Source organism: Apis mellifera, linkage group LG9 (assembly GCF_003254395.2).
Source record: "Apis mellifera strain DH4 linkage group LG9, Amel_HAv3.1, whole genome shotgun sequence".
In the NCBI taxonomy this organism is placed as follows: Eukaryota; Metazoa; Arthropoda; class Insecta; order Hymenoptera; family Apidae; genus Apis; species Apis mellifera.
The window spans coordinates 4,656,096-4,673,830 of NC_037646.1; the positions used below are offsets into that span (position 1 = coordinate 4,656,096).

Below are 17,735 nucleotides of genomic sequence, written 5' to 3' on the forward strand. Positions count from 1 at the left end.
GGGGAGGGGGCTTCGAGTAAAAATGAAATTTTTAATCCAAGATATCATATTATATATTTTATCATTTTCTTCGTCCGTGTATAATAATCAACATTTAAATTCCTTCACCCTATCAAATTACCATTAAGAATCCCTCTCGTTTCCATTTTATTTATTATTATATGATATCAAACAAATGGATTGAATTCAATGACCGTGTCTCCTCCCGTGACTCGAGCAATCATCTCCGCAACACCTCCTAGAGAACGATCCACGATTTAATAATAATAATAATAACAACAATAAGAAAAAAAGAATTCATCCCGATAATTGGATTCTGTGTACGCGACGATATAATGAGGTTACATTGATAAAGCTGCCGCGAGCTAGGAGAGGCGAGGAAGCGAGAAAGGAGAGACTCGTCATAGCAGAGGGATGCGAGAGGGAGCGAGAAAAGAGGGACGAGACCGCACACAAGGCGGAAGGGGTTATCGAGAGTGGCGCGGTGATCCAATCATCCCAAGACGCTGTCATGAAATTGCCTCTGAGCTCTATTCTATCCGCGTGGCACGGCCAATTGCCCGCCCCTCCACAACTCTCGAAGAAACTTTGCTGCATTTCGGATTAAGTCGGCCGGGCTTAAACCTCTCTCTCTCTCTCTCGCTTTAGATCTAGACATATATCTCTCTCTCTCTCTCTTAAGAACGTAACAGTCCTCGAGGAGAGTCTTCGAGTCTTCGCGAACTGAACTGAAAAGAATCGTCCACCTCCGCCATCGAATCGACGGCCATTAAACACTGAAACTTGTATCGTCGCCCACCAAGGAAAAACCTTAAACCCCGCATAAGAAATTCTTCGTGCCTTTCCTACGAATCCTTGGATATTCGAAACTTGTCGTCGAAAATGCTCGTCGATGAATTATCGTCCGGACGAACGTCTGTTTCCGTTTAACGCGCGATGAATCTTGAGATTTATTATCACGGGAGGGGATGAAGATTCTGTCCCGTTTAAATTCCGAAGAAATAATCCATTCTCTGAACTTGGATAGAAAATTATCGGAACGAATTTGTTTGCTCTCGTCGAAAATTAAAAAAAAAAAAAAAAGAAAAATTCCACGCCGTATAAATTTTTAAATTTTTATACACGTTTTGATTGCAAACACGAAAGATAAACACGAATATTGATCAAATCAACTTTTACACAATTTTTATATCGATCCATCCCATCGGCTATACAACACGCGTCCATTCTTCCTCCCCAGCGTTCGAATAAAATCGATCGCTGCACGAGTCGGGCTGAAAATAAACCACTAATAGATCATCCGAGTTATTAATTTTCAACTAACCAAGCCGCCGGGGCTCCCTCGCCTTCCCGACGTGATTTTCCGCGCGGAAAAGGGCGCGGGATATTTCCTCCGGTCGTCATTTTTTCCGGCTGATCGAATTTCTCGTTGGCCCCGCAGCTCGTTGCAGAATAACGAAAACGTTATCAATTACGGGGGAGAATCGGGGAGCTGTTCTCATAGAAAATGCTTCAAAAGGAAAAAGAGGGGGAAAAAATGAGATGGATCGACTCTGATCAGACATCAAAAAGAGAAGGGGGTTGTTCAATGGAGTAGTGGTCGATCGAAATTAACTGATTCGAGATCGAGTGATAATTCAGTTTCGAGGAGTGGCGACCAGTCTTTTCGATTCGCCAGCGATGACAATAATTATGCTGTCATCCTGTCTCGAAATTTGTGGCTGCACGCGTTATGGAATGACTGTGGTTCTAATAATGTGGGGACGATTGCGTGTTATAACTCTGATGGATTTGTTGCCGATTAGATTTTTATTATTTATATAGTGAGCGATTAAAGTTATGAATATTAGTATGGAATAGTACGAGTTTGCTTTATTTTATTTATAATTATAATTATCTTTCGTTGGAACTTATTCGTAAACAGAATTTTAATTAAAATTATATGATAATTATATGAATTATAATCTGTTGATTGAAATTTGAAACAATAATGCTGAACGAGATTATTATTAATTTTTTTTCTTTCTTCAAATGAATCACAATACTTGTAATAATTATCCGATCCTGTTAACAAGTTTATGGGTCGGAGGGTGAAAATGGCGAGATCTTCGAGCAAAGTGTTATACTTGGAAGAATGGAATGGGGGAAAAATACGCGTGCAAGGGTTAAAATGGTTGAACACTTACACGAGAATGTGTTTATGCATCGAGAAGAGAGGTATACTTAAGTAGTACTTAAGGTGAACAGAGCGCGTTGAGAGTGGAATTTTAGAGAGAATAACGTGTGCAGTAAGATAAAACGAACACTCTGGAAATATGTATAGAGAGATGATGAAGTGTGTTTGAGAGTCGTTTCATTGAAAGTGCAAAGAAAGAAAGTGAAATATATTTCAATTATCCGGTAAATTAAAAATGGATACCAAATTTCTATTGAAATTACAATTATAATATCTTACAGACATAGTATTATTACTTAAAAATAGTTTAAGAAATATTCGTTTATCAACGATTAAAGAATATTTAAATCTTGAAATATATATTTCTAATTTTACAATTTATGAAAAATCAATCTATCATCTCTATCTGTTTATATCTTTATAAAGCCAACTTAAGATATATGTGTATTAAAATTGTACAACAATATATATTTATATTATACCTACTATAACGTTTCATAATTTTTTATATTTTTATATTTTCTTTTCAAAAGTCACAAAAATTATAGCTCCATATTTCTTATCGTCAACGTTTACAAGCCCTAGATCTTAACGTCGATTACCAAGCAAAAAACCACCCCCAACACTCATCCAGCAACCTGACCGATTCAGTTATCACACGAATGTAAACAGAGACAAATTATAAATAAGGCGAATACGATGAACGACGAGAAATCAAGTCGGTGAATATTATTTACACGATATTCCGTTTTCGTGACTGATTGCAGACACTTTTCTACTCGGTTCCCATCGCGTGTATCTTTATGGCAGCTGTGAAAAACGATCGTAAACGGTGAAACATACGATTGCACGGAATAAACGCAATGAACAGTTGGAATGGTCGATACGACGATCTCTTTTCCATCGAATTTATTTCGAATTTTCCTTTTCCTTTTTTTTTTTTTTTTTTTTTTAATCTTTGGAAACTACGTTTTCGCGTAAACATTTCGATATTAAGTTCACGATACATGCGAGATACACGGGACTTTTATAGTTAGCATAAAACGTGGAAACAATTTATTGGTCATTGTAGAGTGACACGTTCTCTGTGGTAATTCTGGAAACATTAATTGCCAGATATCGATAACGAGCATTTCGATTTATCGTGTTTACTCTGTTTTCTCTGATATGGTTAAATATATGATTAATGTTACGGATTAAAGGATATTTAGTAATGATTTTTAAGAAAAATGATACGTAAAATAATCTTTTTTCAAAAATGAATTAAACAATAATTAGTAGTAGCAAAAAGATTTTCAAATTTTTTTATTTAATATTTTGATGTTTAGTTCTTTATGTATGGGAATTTAAAGTTGCTTTCTTTAAAATTATCAACAAATGTGAAAATATAAGAGTTTGTTTTGATTTTACGATTATTTATATTTTTTATTCGAGTAAAAATATCATTTATAAGAGAAAAGTTTTGTATAACAAAAAATTACGTGGTTTGCAGAAACAATGAACATAATAGAAATTAAATATTTTTGCAAAATTATAATGTTTCATTCTGGTCGTTCTTCAAAACTTTCATACAGAATAAAAAAAAAAAAAAAATTACAGAACTGCAAAAATATAATGTATTTCCTATTCGTCATTCGTTCACAATTTTCAATTCAAAATTTTTCCTAAATGAATCCTTTATCATAAATTAAATATTTCACGTTCTAATAGAAAATTCACGAAATATCTCATTCATAGCATTAAATATGACATTGTAAAACCGAAATATCTTATTTTCAGCAACGAAATGGTTAAATTTAAAAATTGTTAGAATTATTGAAATAGGAAAAATTCTCTGCTAGAAAATATTACGCTTTTGAAATACAGTGGAAAGGAATTTCCAAATCTCTTTTGTCACGTTCATGCCCAAGAGAAAACTCTTCCCGATGTAAAACGTTCCAAAGATATTCACACCATTTCCGAATATTAGATTCACACTTTATTCGATGTTTTTCTCAATTTTCCATCACATTACATTACACTTTCGAATTCTACAACTTGTTTATTTACCAGACATTTTAATATATAAATATTAGATAATAATCTGTCTGAAATCAAAATATACACGTTCAAAAATTAGCAATCTATAAATTTATCATTATAATAAATTGTTATGATAAATACAAAGATTAAAAATTATATTAATCGTAACAAGTTACGTTGTATTAATACAAAATTAAAGTGATCGAAGTTTGTGTTGCAAACATTATAACGAGAACTAATCCGTTATTCAATTTACCAAGTTGGTGAAATTCATAAATTATTCTTCTTCTGTTTAAATATTTCAATTTGCAATTGTTTGGATATCAAGAGACCTATTTGAGACATAATTGTGGTCTTCTAGGGATGTAAAACGTACTTGCCACTTCATATTCCCAAGGGTATCGTGTTACACAGCATTTAAGCATAACTCAAGCACCTCGTTAAATTCTTTCTACCGTGTATAACATTTTGGAATTGCTGGAATTAAATGTTATTCGTGCGAGTAAATGTTGCGTTGACTATACCAATCTAACGCATGACACATTGAGTTAATTTTGTATGATTAATGCACGAAACACGCACGCGATAAATGAACAACCAGCGTCCGTGGGTTATCCTCGTCAAATTTGTTATTAACCAGCCCATTTGTAAAATCCTTTGTATATCAAAATTCTATTAAATTTTAAACAATAAGAAGCGAGAGCAAAATTACGAAACGCTTTGCAATCTCTTTTTTCTTTTTGTAAATTTTAAACAGATCTAAAAGGAAAAGGAGGAAGAAAGTAAGGATTGTGGAGTGATATAAAAATTGAATTGTCATTGAAAATTGATATGCTCAAAAATAATGCATGGAAGTTATGGAAAGCAGTTCCAACTTTATCAAGGCCCAACTAAATTTCGGCTATAAATTATCAACTTGAATAGAAGATCTATCCAAGCCCTGTGAAAATTCGCTCGAAACTTTTTCAATTACTTTACTTGTGCATTAAGCAACTGGTTGTTGTAAACGTTATCATCGGTTTCATAAGTTGTATAGGCTTATCAATTCGTGACAGAACTATTTTACAGAAGTTTTGTCTGTCACAGTTAAGAAACAATTCTCCAATAGTTGATCGTTCGAATATAATTATTTAAGAATTGTCCCTTATATAATAAACGATTCACGAATGATATATTTTCCTCTTTTTTAAAATCGTAACATTTTAGAAAAATAAAAAATTCAATACAAAATTGTACAAATGTGTTATTCATAAAAATGGAGAATATTTTGAAATTGAATTTTAACATGGAATCTATATTTTATCAAATGCCATTTCATTTTTATTCTACATTTATAGTGAAAGTATTTTTATTGAAAAATAAAAAATATATATATATATACCTTTTAAATCAAGAAAAATGCTCCACGTGTAAAATCATGAATAATATAAAATCATATAAAAATAGATGAATTTCAGAATGAAATTTATATTTTTGTTTTATCAAATCCAGGCATCGATTTCACATTTCTAACAAAAGAATTCCATTCCAAACTTACTTGATTTCATGCAAAAAAAAAATTTACATAATCGATCGGTACACACGTTGAGATTCTAAACCGAAATAAAATACGATAAAATCGATGCGTTTCTAAATTAATCAACATATTCACGAGAACTACTGGAAACTTCACGAAACAAAATATTCATATTTTTCAGGTAACGCACAGATGATACATTCGGGACGATACAAGTTGGCCAGTTGCCTCTCGCCGAACAGGGTAAAGAGAGAGCAAAGTGCCAATCCTCGATCGACCCGCACGCCCATTTACCATCGATAATATAAGACGAAGAAACCGAATGGACACGATTAAACAATCATCGATATATCATCGCACACGGTACGATATATCAGCCGTTCAAACAACCACCTTGGAACAGCAGATTTGGCAAAAAAAAAAAAAAAGAAGGCCAGGAAATAGATTTTCATTGCCCGCCACGGAACGTGGACGTGCCGTGCATCGTTGAATTCTCCAGCGAAATAATTAACTTAACTAAACGCCATTATGTAGAGTACAATGCTAAATAGTATAATTGACTTAAGCGAGAGAGAGAGAATGGAGGAGGAAGTGAGACGATGGAGGAACGTGGACGATGGGGGAGGGAAAGAACGAGCCAAAAAGGGGAAGGGAGACGGGTACTGAGTGTTACTTTTTCACTTTACTTTCATAACTGAAACCGTTGAATATTAATGCCCACGGCCACGGCGGTACTTGGGAGCTTCTTAGCGCGGCGAGAAGCGGCCGCCCCTGTGAAATGGAAATGAGAAAATTATAAAAGTAACTAGATAAATTGTGAATAAAGACCATTATTGATACGCGATAGCCGGCCTCTTCTCGAGGCCGGTGATATTAAACGGTTGATTTATCGCAAGGGTGGATCCACACCCCTCGGCGAAAAATATCGACGCACGCACGTGAATCGTTCGCGGATAGGTTTAGATTCAATTTTAGATTGCTCTATGAAAATCATAATCTGGTGGTGGGTGTGCCGAGACTGTTACATTTCCTCCCCCGTTCGTGGAAGATAAGGAGCTTCAGGATCGGTGACGACGATTCGATTAACGGGGATGCTAATTTTAATTTGCACGATGGTTGATTGATATCCGGTATCGGGGGGGGATTAACGAGTTCGCGGCAGAGGATAATTGGTGTTAAACGTCTTTGAACGGAAGAGAGATGTTGGAATTTCACGTTTTTTTCTTATTGTCGAAAGGAAATGAAGGTAACGTTAAAAGTATGTAATTGTAATTGTGAAGATATAAAGTAATTGAAAAGAAGAATAATTTATTTATAAGGAATAAATAAGTTGTAATTTTAGAATTCAATTTTGTTCAAAAATAAGTCACTTTAGTTTACTATCGATAGTTTTTTATTGGAGAGATTGGAAATTGTTTTCTTATTACGATAAAGTATGAAATTGGTGTGTTTTGCAGTTACATAATTTGCGTTTTTTAATCGTAGAAGAATTTCATTATTTCAGTTCCACGAAAAATAATATTTTTTTGCCGGAATGTATTAACCGGTTACGTATTATTAACGTGAAATCCAATTCGAGTCACTTGTACGTATAATTATTTTGCAAACCATTTTTCTTCAATTAACGAGCTCCACGGATGGAGAAGTGATATTTATCACAAAATTTTAATTCACTTTTTTTTTTCGAGACCAATTTCAAAATCCTATTTCGTGGTAGAAACATTAATTTAGGATAAACACTGTGTATTGTTCATTTAAATTCAATCCGTTTAATCTATACGTTTGTAAAATCTTGTTAAAGAATTAATCGAAATAAAATTGCGAAATTAAAAAACTGGCACGATATATTTTCTAAAATATCATACATTATTCATACTAACTTAACAAAATTATTAAAACGTATATTAATAATAATATCGAGAAGTGTTTTTTCGAAATTTGTCGAACAATTACAAGAATCGTAAGAAATCAGCTCCGAACACTACTTCAACAATTAAGCTCTCCCCTAAAATATTCCTGACCAGTCTTCGAGACTAATATATTCAGGAAAAATAAGAGTGGTAGGTTAAATCAGGATCTTGAACAACGTTAATCCTCAAACAAACGTGCCACTGTTTGCTTTGTCCAGAAAAGAACAATCACTACCCATTTTCCTCTTCCACAGGATCCAACACTTGAGCAAATACACTCGATCTTGATGCATCGATCCTAAGCTGAAAACTTAACCCAACTTTTCCTCCCTTCCTTTATCACATCCAAGGTATATCAAGTTTCACGAAACAACTTACTTAACTTATACGTACCGCAAGGCTCGATAACCTTCAACGTCGTCCATTCTCTTCCCAGAAATAATCACTTTCATAGAGAATCCTTTATCCTTTTTCATTTATTGATCAACAACGGCTCGTATCTCGCGTCACATTCAACAACTTTCAACATCCAACTATTAAAACAATCCATCCAATTCTTGCATCCTCAACATTCACCATTTTGTTTCCAATAATCACTTTCATAGAGAATCCTTTATCCTTTTTCATTTATTGATCAACAACGGCTCGTATCTCGCGTCACATTCAACAACTTTCAACATCCAACTATTAAAACAATCCATCCAATTCTTGCATCCTCAACATTCACCATTTTGTTTCCAATAATCACTTTCATAGAGAATCCTTTATCCTTTTTCATTTATTGATCAACAACGGCTCGTATCTTACGTCACATTCAACAACTTTCAACATCCAACTATTAAAACAATTCATCCAACTCTTGCATCCTCAACATTCACCATTTTGTTTCCAAGATCACTCTCATCTTCACGAAGAAAATTTTTTTCTTACTCTTCTTAGTTCAAAATCTTCAGATCTGCAGAAAGAAGAGAATTTTTCTTAATCTCTTTTCAAAGTCATCGATAGAAGAAGGACGATGCGAAAAAGGTTATGAAATGCTAGATCGAAAGAAGGGAGTGGACGTTTGCACGCCAAGTTTTCAAAAAAAAAGTTTGAAAAAGGGGGCTAAGAAAGCGTCGTTTCATTGGTCGAGTAAAGACCGTGACACGGTGGCACAAGCCGCCGCTATTACCAGGTCGAGGAACGATGCGGTTCCGCCTTAATGTGCGGCCTGGATTTATCTGGTAGTAATCAATCGTGCGGGTGGGAAACGAGCGGATTACAAGGGCGCAATATTTATCACGTCAAACGGTTCATTTGCATGATTTATGCCTCGTCGAACGGCGGAAATGTCGGATTATTTATGCGGAATTCGTGGCCGCATACCTCTTTCCGCGCCGCATAATGATCCTGAATACCGCGACGATGGAATTCCCTCGTTAGATCCACTTCGAGACGTTCGAGGACTCTTTCGACGGATTTTTTATGAATTGGATTAAAATTTCGCCGAGAAGAATTGTCTCGAGGGGGTGCATTGTTGATGCGTTAGATTTGATAATAATAATTATGTGCTTTTATGTTGAAATTTCAAATTTTCTTACTCATAATTCAATATTTTTAATATTGCGTCAAGTTAATATTCCTTGAAAGTGAAGGTTTGTTTCTTAAGAATTATTAATTGAATCGTTATTGATCAAGTTTTATAGTTTCTTTTAATTATAAATTTTTTATGAATTGTAATTATTTAAATGTTTTTTTCATATTCTTCCTATAAAATTATTATTGGAAAATTTAGAAATTGAAAGGTTTGATTCAAAGTTTCATTTCTTTCTGCCAAAATTGATCTTGCATCATGTTGAAAATTCCTTTTTTTTGAGTTCTTAAACTTGTTCAAGCAGCAGGTAGAAGCTTCTTTCGGATAACATTCAGTTTTCTGAATGTTGCATGCGTTTACACAAACATGGCACGTACATAGCTCTACGATGCAAAGATATTGCAGCATAAAAAACCAACTTAGAATCTAGTACTTCTTATCAGAAATTTAACACATCGTCACATCGTTAAAAAAAAAAATCCAAATCTTCTACCTTTGGATGAAACGTTTAATTTTTTGTTTATGGATGAATGGAAAAAGTTAGTAAAATATTAATAATAACAATTCTTCAAATAAATTTTTTTTCAATAAAGAAAAATCTTCGTTACGTAAATATATTACAAATAAAATTAATTTCTCTAATAGAACGTATTCATCTGTAGCGAGAAATGTTCATATAAAACATAAAATATTTTTCTAATCCTGCAAAATTTTAAAAAAACTCGTTTCTATATTGCTCTTTAAAAGCATGATATTTCACTTGTAACACGATCCATAAAAAGAAACAAAATTGACTAAAAATAAAGATAAAATATTGATCATATCGAGTAATACTTTTTTCTTATTCGCCAGTATTTTAAAGCTGGGTCACATTCCTCTTCGGGAATTCCAAATTTGAATCAAAACTCTTTCAGTCCGAATCGAATTTAAAGGAATCGAGGAATGATTAAAGCCGTACATCTTTATTTTTGATACATTTATATTCGTCCAATGGTCGAAACCTCGTACTGATTCCGTAACGCTAATTACATCAAAGATAATTCAACAGGGGAGATTAAAATAGAGCATCGTGGATATATGATAATGATCCGATGAACGATTACGCTAATAATTACACTCGCATAAATCGAAAAGTAAATTGGAAACGCGTACTGATTTTGCGTGGGGGAGTTAATTCCGCCTGAATAATCGGAGATTAATTATGATGTCACGTATGTGTATCATTTGCAACAGATTTCGCGCGCATTAAGTTGGTAATTTACCGATATATTAACCGGTATTCCCAATCTGTTAATTTCATCTGGACGAGGGCGTAATTAAATCGAGTATCCTTCATTTTTTCGAAGATCGAAGAGAAGAGAAGAGTGAAAAACGAGATAACAAGGGCCAAAGTAATTGCACAGAGGACATCTAAGTTAGGAGATTGAATTTGGCCAATGCCGCTTCATAGACAAAGATGTTCGACTTGAACGACTTCAGAATTTGATAACGACCGTGCAGAACTTCACGAAGATCTCTAATGTATGCATTTATTGAATATTCCTATCCGAAATCGAATCACCTAGCTGGTAAAAGAGAAATACGAAATTAGTTTATTATTATAAAAATGATTTTGCAATCCAATAAACTAATATTATTGATACAATTTAATACTAATGAAAGAATATTTAAAAAATTTGCAAAAATTGTTTTGATAGTAATAGTACGAAGCGTGTAATTTTTGTTATAAATTAATATAACATTCAAACAAAAAAGAAAGGATGAAGCAATCTGAAGGAACTATGAAACCGCGATTTATAGAAAAATGTAGTGGAAAAGATAACAAAAATAATATGAAAATTATCAAATTAAAAATGTATAATAAAAATAAACGCAAAAAATTTACAAAAATAATTAAACTTTAGTCTTTAAAGTCGAAATAACAAACTGTATAATTATGCACGAATGAAATCTTGAATTTTCATGTAATGAACGCGAAAAAAAATTAAAAATTTTATCATCAAAATCTATTCAGGAACTAGAGGAAGTCATGCCATTGAAGTCACTTTTTGATTTATCCCGATATCTCAATCCGTTGCCGAGATATAAGGATTCAAAGTGTCTATAGCGATTGACGTAGAGCAGAAAAACTGAATGGTGGCGCCATCTATTGACCGATATATTTTTTCTCAGCGTAGTACGCATTTCCAGGAATCGCGTCTGTCGCTTGTCTGGAATTTGGTATAGGTCAGTTAGGCGAGGTGCGAGCGAGAGGTCCGAATAAGCGACAAGGATGGAGATAGTAAGCGATTAAAAATTACCCTTTCCTTTACACGACGATATCTCGGCAACCGGAAGTCGTATCGGAAAAAATCAAAAAGCATTTCAAAGGGCAAGGTTCCGCGCTTCTAACGATCTCTGATTCATTAACCGGAAGTCGTTGCTTTCGGAGTTATAGCGGTTCAAAGTTCTCCTAATTTTAATAGGATTTAAACCCGTTTAAAACGAATGGTTAGAAATCACTTCTTTCTTTAAGATGATATCTTGGGAACCGGAAGTCGTATCGGGATAAATGAAAGGGCGTTTTAAAGGGTAAGATTCCATGATTCTAGTGGTCTTTCATTCATTGATCGGAAGTGATTATTTCCGAAGTTATAGAGGTTTAAATTTTGTCTAAATTTTGATCGAGTTTTATTCTTTATTTTATCATATGATCTTTGAAATTAATGATACGTGAATATCAACGAGATCTCATATAAAGTGTAGTTTCGCGCAACGAAGCGGAACGTATTTTATCGCTTCGAATGTCCAACTTATTTGACGTTGACACTCGAGATTGTGAAACAGCTATAGCATTAATCTGTAATACAATGTGGTTGAAATCCGAATCTAGTTACGACCACTGTGTAGTGCGTGCTGCATATAACACTGTCTAGAAATTAGTAATAGAACCACGCAGATACTATGTTTCAGGTGTGACGCGTAAAATTAGCCGAGTAGCCCGCTAGCTTTAGGAGATTTTTCATTCTTACCTCGAATATAAATCCCCTTTCAACTAAACCTCTTGCCTCGGAGGCTCCTCCATATTTTTTTTTCTCTTTTTTTTCCTTTTTGCTATTTTTTTTTTTTTTGGACAATTTATATCGTTGAATTTATGACATACATACGTCTACCTGCCTCCCACGCAACATTAAATCTTAACTGCTATTTTTGAAAATTTATTTGAGAAACTCTAAATTGAAACATCAAGATCCATTGAATTGTCCGAAAAAGATATATTTCTACATTTTTATGGATAAAAATATATCTTTCGATTGATAATTTGTGATTGGGAAGTGATATTGGTAATCAATTAAATAATATATTGAAAAAGCAAAAGAATAGAAGAATATAAAAGATAAAGTATTTTTATAATAAAATATTTAAAAACAAATATATATAAATATTTTAATCAATCCGTTATAAAATAATATTTATTACTATAAAATAATATTTAAAAAAATCTACAAATATCCCAATTTTATGATGCATATTTCACATCCAATACATTTCCTCATACATTTATGGATTAAATATGCGACAGGAATAAATACCGCGTTTAATGTAAAAAAAATAAAATATATCAATAAAACAATCTATAAAAATATCCCTTTTATCCGTTTTAAAACCTGTAATTAATCCTCATACCTCAAAATCTCTCAGAAACGTACAATTCGCCAATAAAAAAAAAAAAAATAAATTACATCTCCCTTCCTTTCACACGATTCACGTTCATTCACATCCGTCTATATCTTCCTTCTATATATAATAAAATCGAAGAAACGCCTCTCTTTATTTTTTCTTTTTCTTCACGAAACAAAGAAGAAATCGAAGCTTGCAGCAGAATGATCGATGCAACTCGACAGCGATCGTCCATCAGCGAACCCTCATTAAACCACCTCTCCGATAATAAGCTACGAAGCCACGATCGCTTATCTCAGATTTAGTGTGTCCTCTGGCCCCGGTACAGAGGCTTATCGAGGAACCATCGAGCCTTTCTCCCCGTCGAATTCCCTCTTTGAACAGTCTTTTCTCCAGTCTTCCTCCTCCCCTATCGCGAAATCGTGGAATCTCGATCGTCTTCTCCCGCCCTCCTCGATCCTTTTTCGATGACTACCCCCAAAATGGAGGGGGGCTGCAACGATTCGCCCAGAAACAGAGATAACAAGGGGCTGAGAGGGCCAAAACATCTTCCTCCGCGGCCTTCTTGGCGCTTCGTTATAACGTCGTAACGACACGTTTCGTGTCGACACGAGGGCTTGAAGATTCCTCGTAGACCGCGGCACCGTTTCCTTCCTTCCTTCTCTCACCCCCTCCTCTTATCACACCCCCGTGCCCTAAATTCCGCGCTACAATTCCGCTCCTCCGTTAAGTAATTTGCTTTCGTGATTGATGCATCCATCGATGGAGCATTGGGCTGCTTCCTTTCTCGTATATTGGGGATGCGATAGAGGAGGCTTTGTTTGGCATATCTGACGATAGAGTTTGAGGAATATATTATCCTTTTCTTTTCTAAAATTTATTCATTTTAGAAAAATCGTTGTGAATCATTGTGATCGTCAAGAATAAAGCAAATTTAGAAGCAAATTGTAGATTTAATTATTGTTTGATGAACTATACAATGATTATTGTACGAATTTTTTCATCATTATTGTATATTTAATACAATCACAATAGAATTAATTCAAATTGAAATAATTATTCTTAGAAACACTCTTCCATCCCAATTCCACCGAATTTTCTTCTTTCCTCTCGCATAGTATGCGTCTCTCATATTGTTAAGCAGTCCACGCAGTCATCCTTCGGAATAATTCACGGAGATTGGGTTAATCTGTGTGCCTAAGTGATGAGGCAGGTACACGTCGGTGTCGAAACCTGATTTCAGAAAGAGAGATGATAACCGCCCCTGCTGGTGGTTGTACACACTCGAGTTGGAACACACTGGATTCGTTAAGCAACGGATACGTGACCACCCGGATGCACCACCTTTTGGGGAAAAAAGGGGAGAGACGAAACAAGAGAGAGAGAGAGAAGGGGCAGAGCGTGGAAAGCAGAATGCCACAAAATGCCACAAAAGCGCGTAAAATATTATATGGGCCCGGTGGCACTGATTGGACAGGTCCGATGGCACACGGGCAGAGAGGCACTGTAACGCGAGATACGTGCGTGGATCAAAGAATGCGAGTATTTCGGGGCGTAGTATGCTTAAACGCGGTTATGTCTCTCGTTATAAATATGTACCTGTGTGTGTATGTGTGCGTGTGTATACATATTCGTGGGGAGGGTGAGGAGGAAAGGATATATCGACGTCCAATTATAATCCACTCTCGTGACACGGGATTCGGTTACTCTGACGAGCAGACATCCGTGACGCGGCCGGCTTTGCTCGCCCACTCGTTTCCCCGCGCAATGACATAACGATGAATAATACATATTATACGGACGCGCGATAACGCACGTCGTATTTGGGATTTCGAGGAAGGTGGGGGGGAAATTTGTTTTCTTTCTTTGAATTTTGTGGATTTTTTTTTTGAGAAGGATAGTTGGTTTTGTAAGATAGAGGGATGTTGAGTTAGAATTTGAGAGATTTGATATTTGATTGTCTTTGAATTTTGTTTGTTTGTTTGTTCTTTGACAAGATGATGAGTATTTGAATGAGATGTTCAATTTTCTTTTTCGTTTCTCGAGAGAAATTTTTATTATTATTATTATTGTTATTATTGTTATTATCATTGAAGCTTCTTGATTGATTACGGGGTAGACGAAGGTGATCGGTTTCTGTCGCATGCGTGCACAAGAGACGCGATAGATAATATTGTATTAAAGTAGCCCCATCATGTTTGTCAATTTAATACTGCTATGCCGTGTATGATGACTTGATCGATGAGCGCACGATACGTTGAGTTGTATTACTTTACGTAATAACACTCGAAGATATGTATAAGGGATCATCTTTGATGGAAGTAATATCCAATTGAGATAAAAAGAAAAGAAAGATCGTATATAAAAATTTATTCTGTATCCTAACTTTTATCCTACAATGAAAACGAAATTGCAAGAATTCTCCAAAATTATGTAACGAGTTAACAATACTTGAAAAAGAGAGGAAAAAAGAAAGAAGGAATGGAAAAAAAATTCTTTTGAAAAAGTCGACAAAAATTGAAAACATCGGCCAATTTTTAAACAAAAGAGACGCGTTACCCGATGTCGACTCGGCGATGGATTTCACTCCATTTTATTTTCATTTCAGATGTAATTTTAAAAAAGTTTCCGCCATCCGAAGTCGCGGAAAAATTGCGAAATGGCAACAAGCGGGGAGCAACGTTATCCGATAAAATAATATAAAACGCGGCTGCCATGTTGAGTGCAACGTGCATAGTTGGCGCGTTTTTTAATGCATCCAAACCCCTTCCCTTTGTTGCATCGCGACGTACCGTTCAATTCGTATTAATGGGATAAGATAATGCGTTTAAAAGATGGCCAAAACGTTCCACGTAGGGCGATAAATTTCAACTGCAATCGCGCACGATGTAAATGGACCGGCGGTGGGCCATGGAAGTCGATGGAACTGTTCCTTAATCGCTCCTGAGGAAGTTGCGATTTAAAAGATCGAAGTAAGTTGCAATCGTGAAGATGAGACGCGAATACGTAAACAGTGAAGCTCATTGTTATAAAGAGAGAGAGAGAGAGAGGGGAGAGAGATAGAGAAAGGGAGTAGTTCCTTCAAATTCTGCTCGAAGACCGTTTATTTCGGTTACGTTCGTTGCATTATTCAGAAAACAAAAAAAGGAGGAAGTGGCGAATTGAAGTTTACGAATTTGCGAGGAGGATTAATAAAATGAGGGAAGCGATGTTTCTGGATTAATATTGATTAATTGGACGAAGGAGAAGAGGGATTTTTAAATGTTCTATTTACTTAATGACGAATATGGGGAGTAATGGAAAGAGAGGAAAAAGTTTGTGCTGCATTTCTTCGTGAGTTCTGTTTTATTGCAATTAGATTTTTTATCATACGCATTTTTTTTTATATGCATGGATATAAAATTAATGTTTCTGCTTTATATAATATTATTTAATCCATAGTTCTTTCTTTCAAGCAATGAATTCGGGAAATAAAAAATTCGAAGTTCGGATAATATCATTAAAAATTAAAGCATGGGAACTGGGCTCGACATTTTCTTGAATGCTTTTAACCTTTTTGGATAAAAACATCGTTTTTTGGGATGACAAAGCCTCTACTTTCTTTGCAAAAATAAATATTTTTCTTTCTAAATCGACGTGATCTTTGCAGTCAGAGTTCAAAAGACAAACAACTCAGAATAGAACGGACAAGAATAACGCATCCGCGATCCTGTTTCTACAAAAAAAAGAAAAGAAAAAAATCACTCTTTACTCCCTTCTCCGGTGAAGGGAAATTCTATTAGGCGAAGAACACAGAATTCCTCGTGCTTTTAATTTTTCATACCGCAACTGGTACTTTAGATTGAAGTATCTTATCGCTTTTTAACGTGCTAATGGTGTTAATATTTATATTTTAAAATGTTTATTTTTCATTAAAGTTTCACTGTTTCTTTGAATTAATTTTTCATTTTAAAGAAGAGAAAAGAATACTGTTAAGAGAAAATTTACAGAAAGATTTGGGTGTACTGGATTTGTTGTAATATAATTCAGACGAAACTACTGTATTTGATACATAACCCAGAAAACAATCGCGAATACAATGGCAGTCGATAAAACACACAACACATACATATTCAACATTCTTTTTTCATGTTTTATCTGAATAAAAACTCCTCCACTTTTTTTTCTTTTTTTTAATGCATATTGAATATTGAAAATAAAGGCATCGTTGACTTTGAAAGGCAGTCATGTATCAATTTCAAAAATTCATATCCATATAACAATAAGTATCAGTTCTTTTGTATATTTTTTCAACACACTTTAATCGTTAAAAATAAAGGCTTTCAAAGATTCAAGGATATCGATCCTTATTTAAAATACACTAAAAATTTTAAATCTCCAATTATTCTTAAAAAATAAAGATATTTTCTCAAAATTTTAAAATACTTTTCTATACAATAAACCAACGAATGATAATAAAATAATAAATTCCTATCGTTCAAACATCAAAAAAAAAAAAAAAAATTTCTATATTTACTCATCCCCACGATTCTTCACCCCTTTTATCGAATTCAACGTCAATCGTGGTATTTACAGTAAATCTGCACCAAGATAAAGGAAGGGGTGAATTCGTTTTATCTGCATCTCTTCGTTCCTTTCGTTCCTAGTGGTAACATCCGATTGTTGTATTATTCCTGTGTCGCTTATCGACGTGCTCACCCTTCTCGTTCCCTATCCTTTGCGAGGTAAGAAGCTGAGGGTTGCGTGGATTAGAGACAGTGTGTATGCGGGCCCAATCTCGGTGGAAATTCAAGACGAGAGATTCCGGATCGGCTTTGCCATAGTTGGAAATTACATTGGTGTAATCAGGCTTACCCTTCGATACGATCTTGAAATGTA

General features: G+C 34.6%; 1 protein-coding gene across 5 annotated transcripts in view; it reads left to right on the forward strand.

Moving 5' to 3' along the window:
- LOC411345 (neurotrimin) overlaps positions 1-17,735 on the forward strand; it is a 442,810-nt gene that overhangs the window by 179,910 nt on the left and 245,165 nt on the right. For 4 of the 5 annotated variants that reach the window (XM_026443081.1, XM_026443080.1, XM_026443079.1 and 1 more), the window contains exon 2: positions 5,896-6,077. The exons of the other annotated variant lie outside the window; for it this stretch is intronic. The gene's annotated coding sequence lies outside the window, so the exon portion shown is untranslated. The remainder of the gene's footprint in view (positions 1-5,895; positions 6,078-17,735) is intronic. 5 annotated transcript variants of the gene reach the window in all.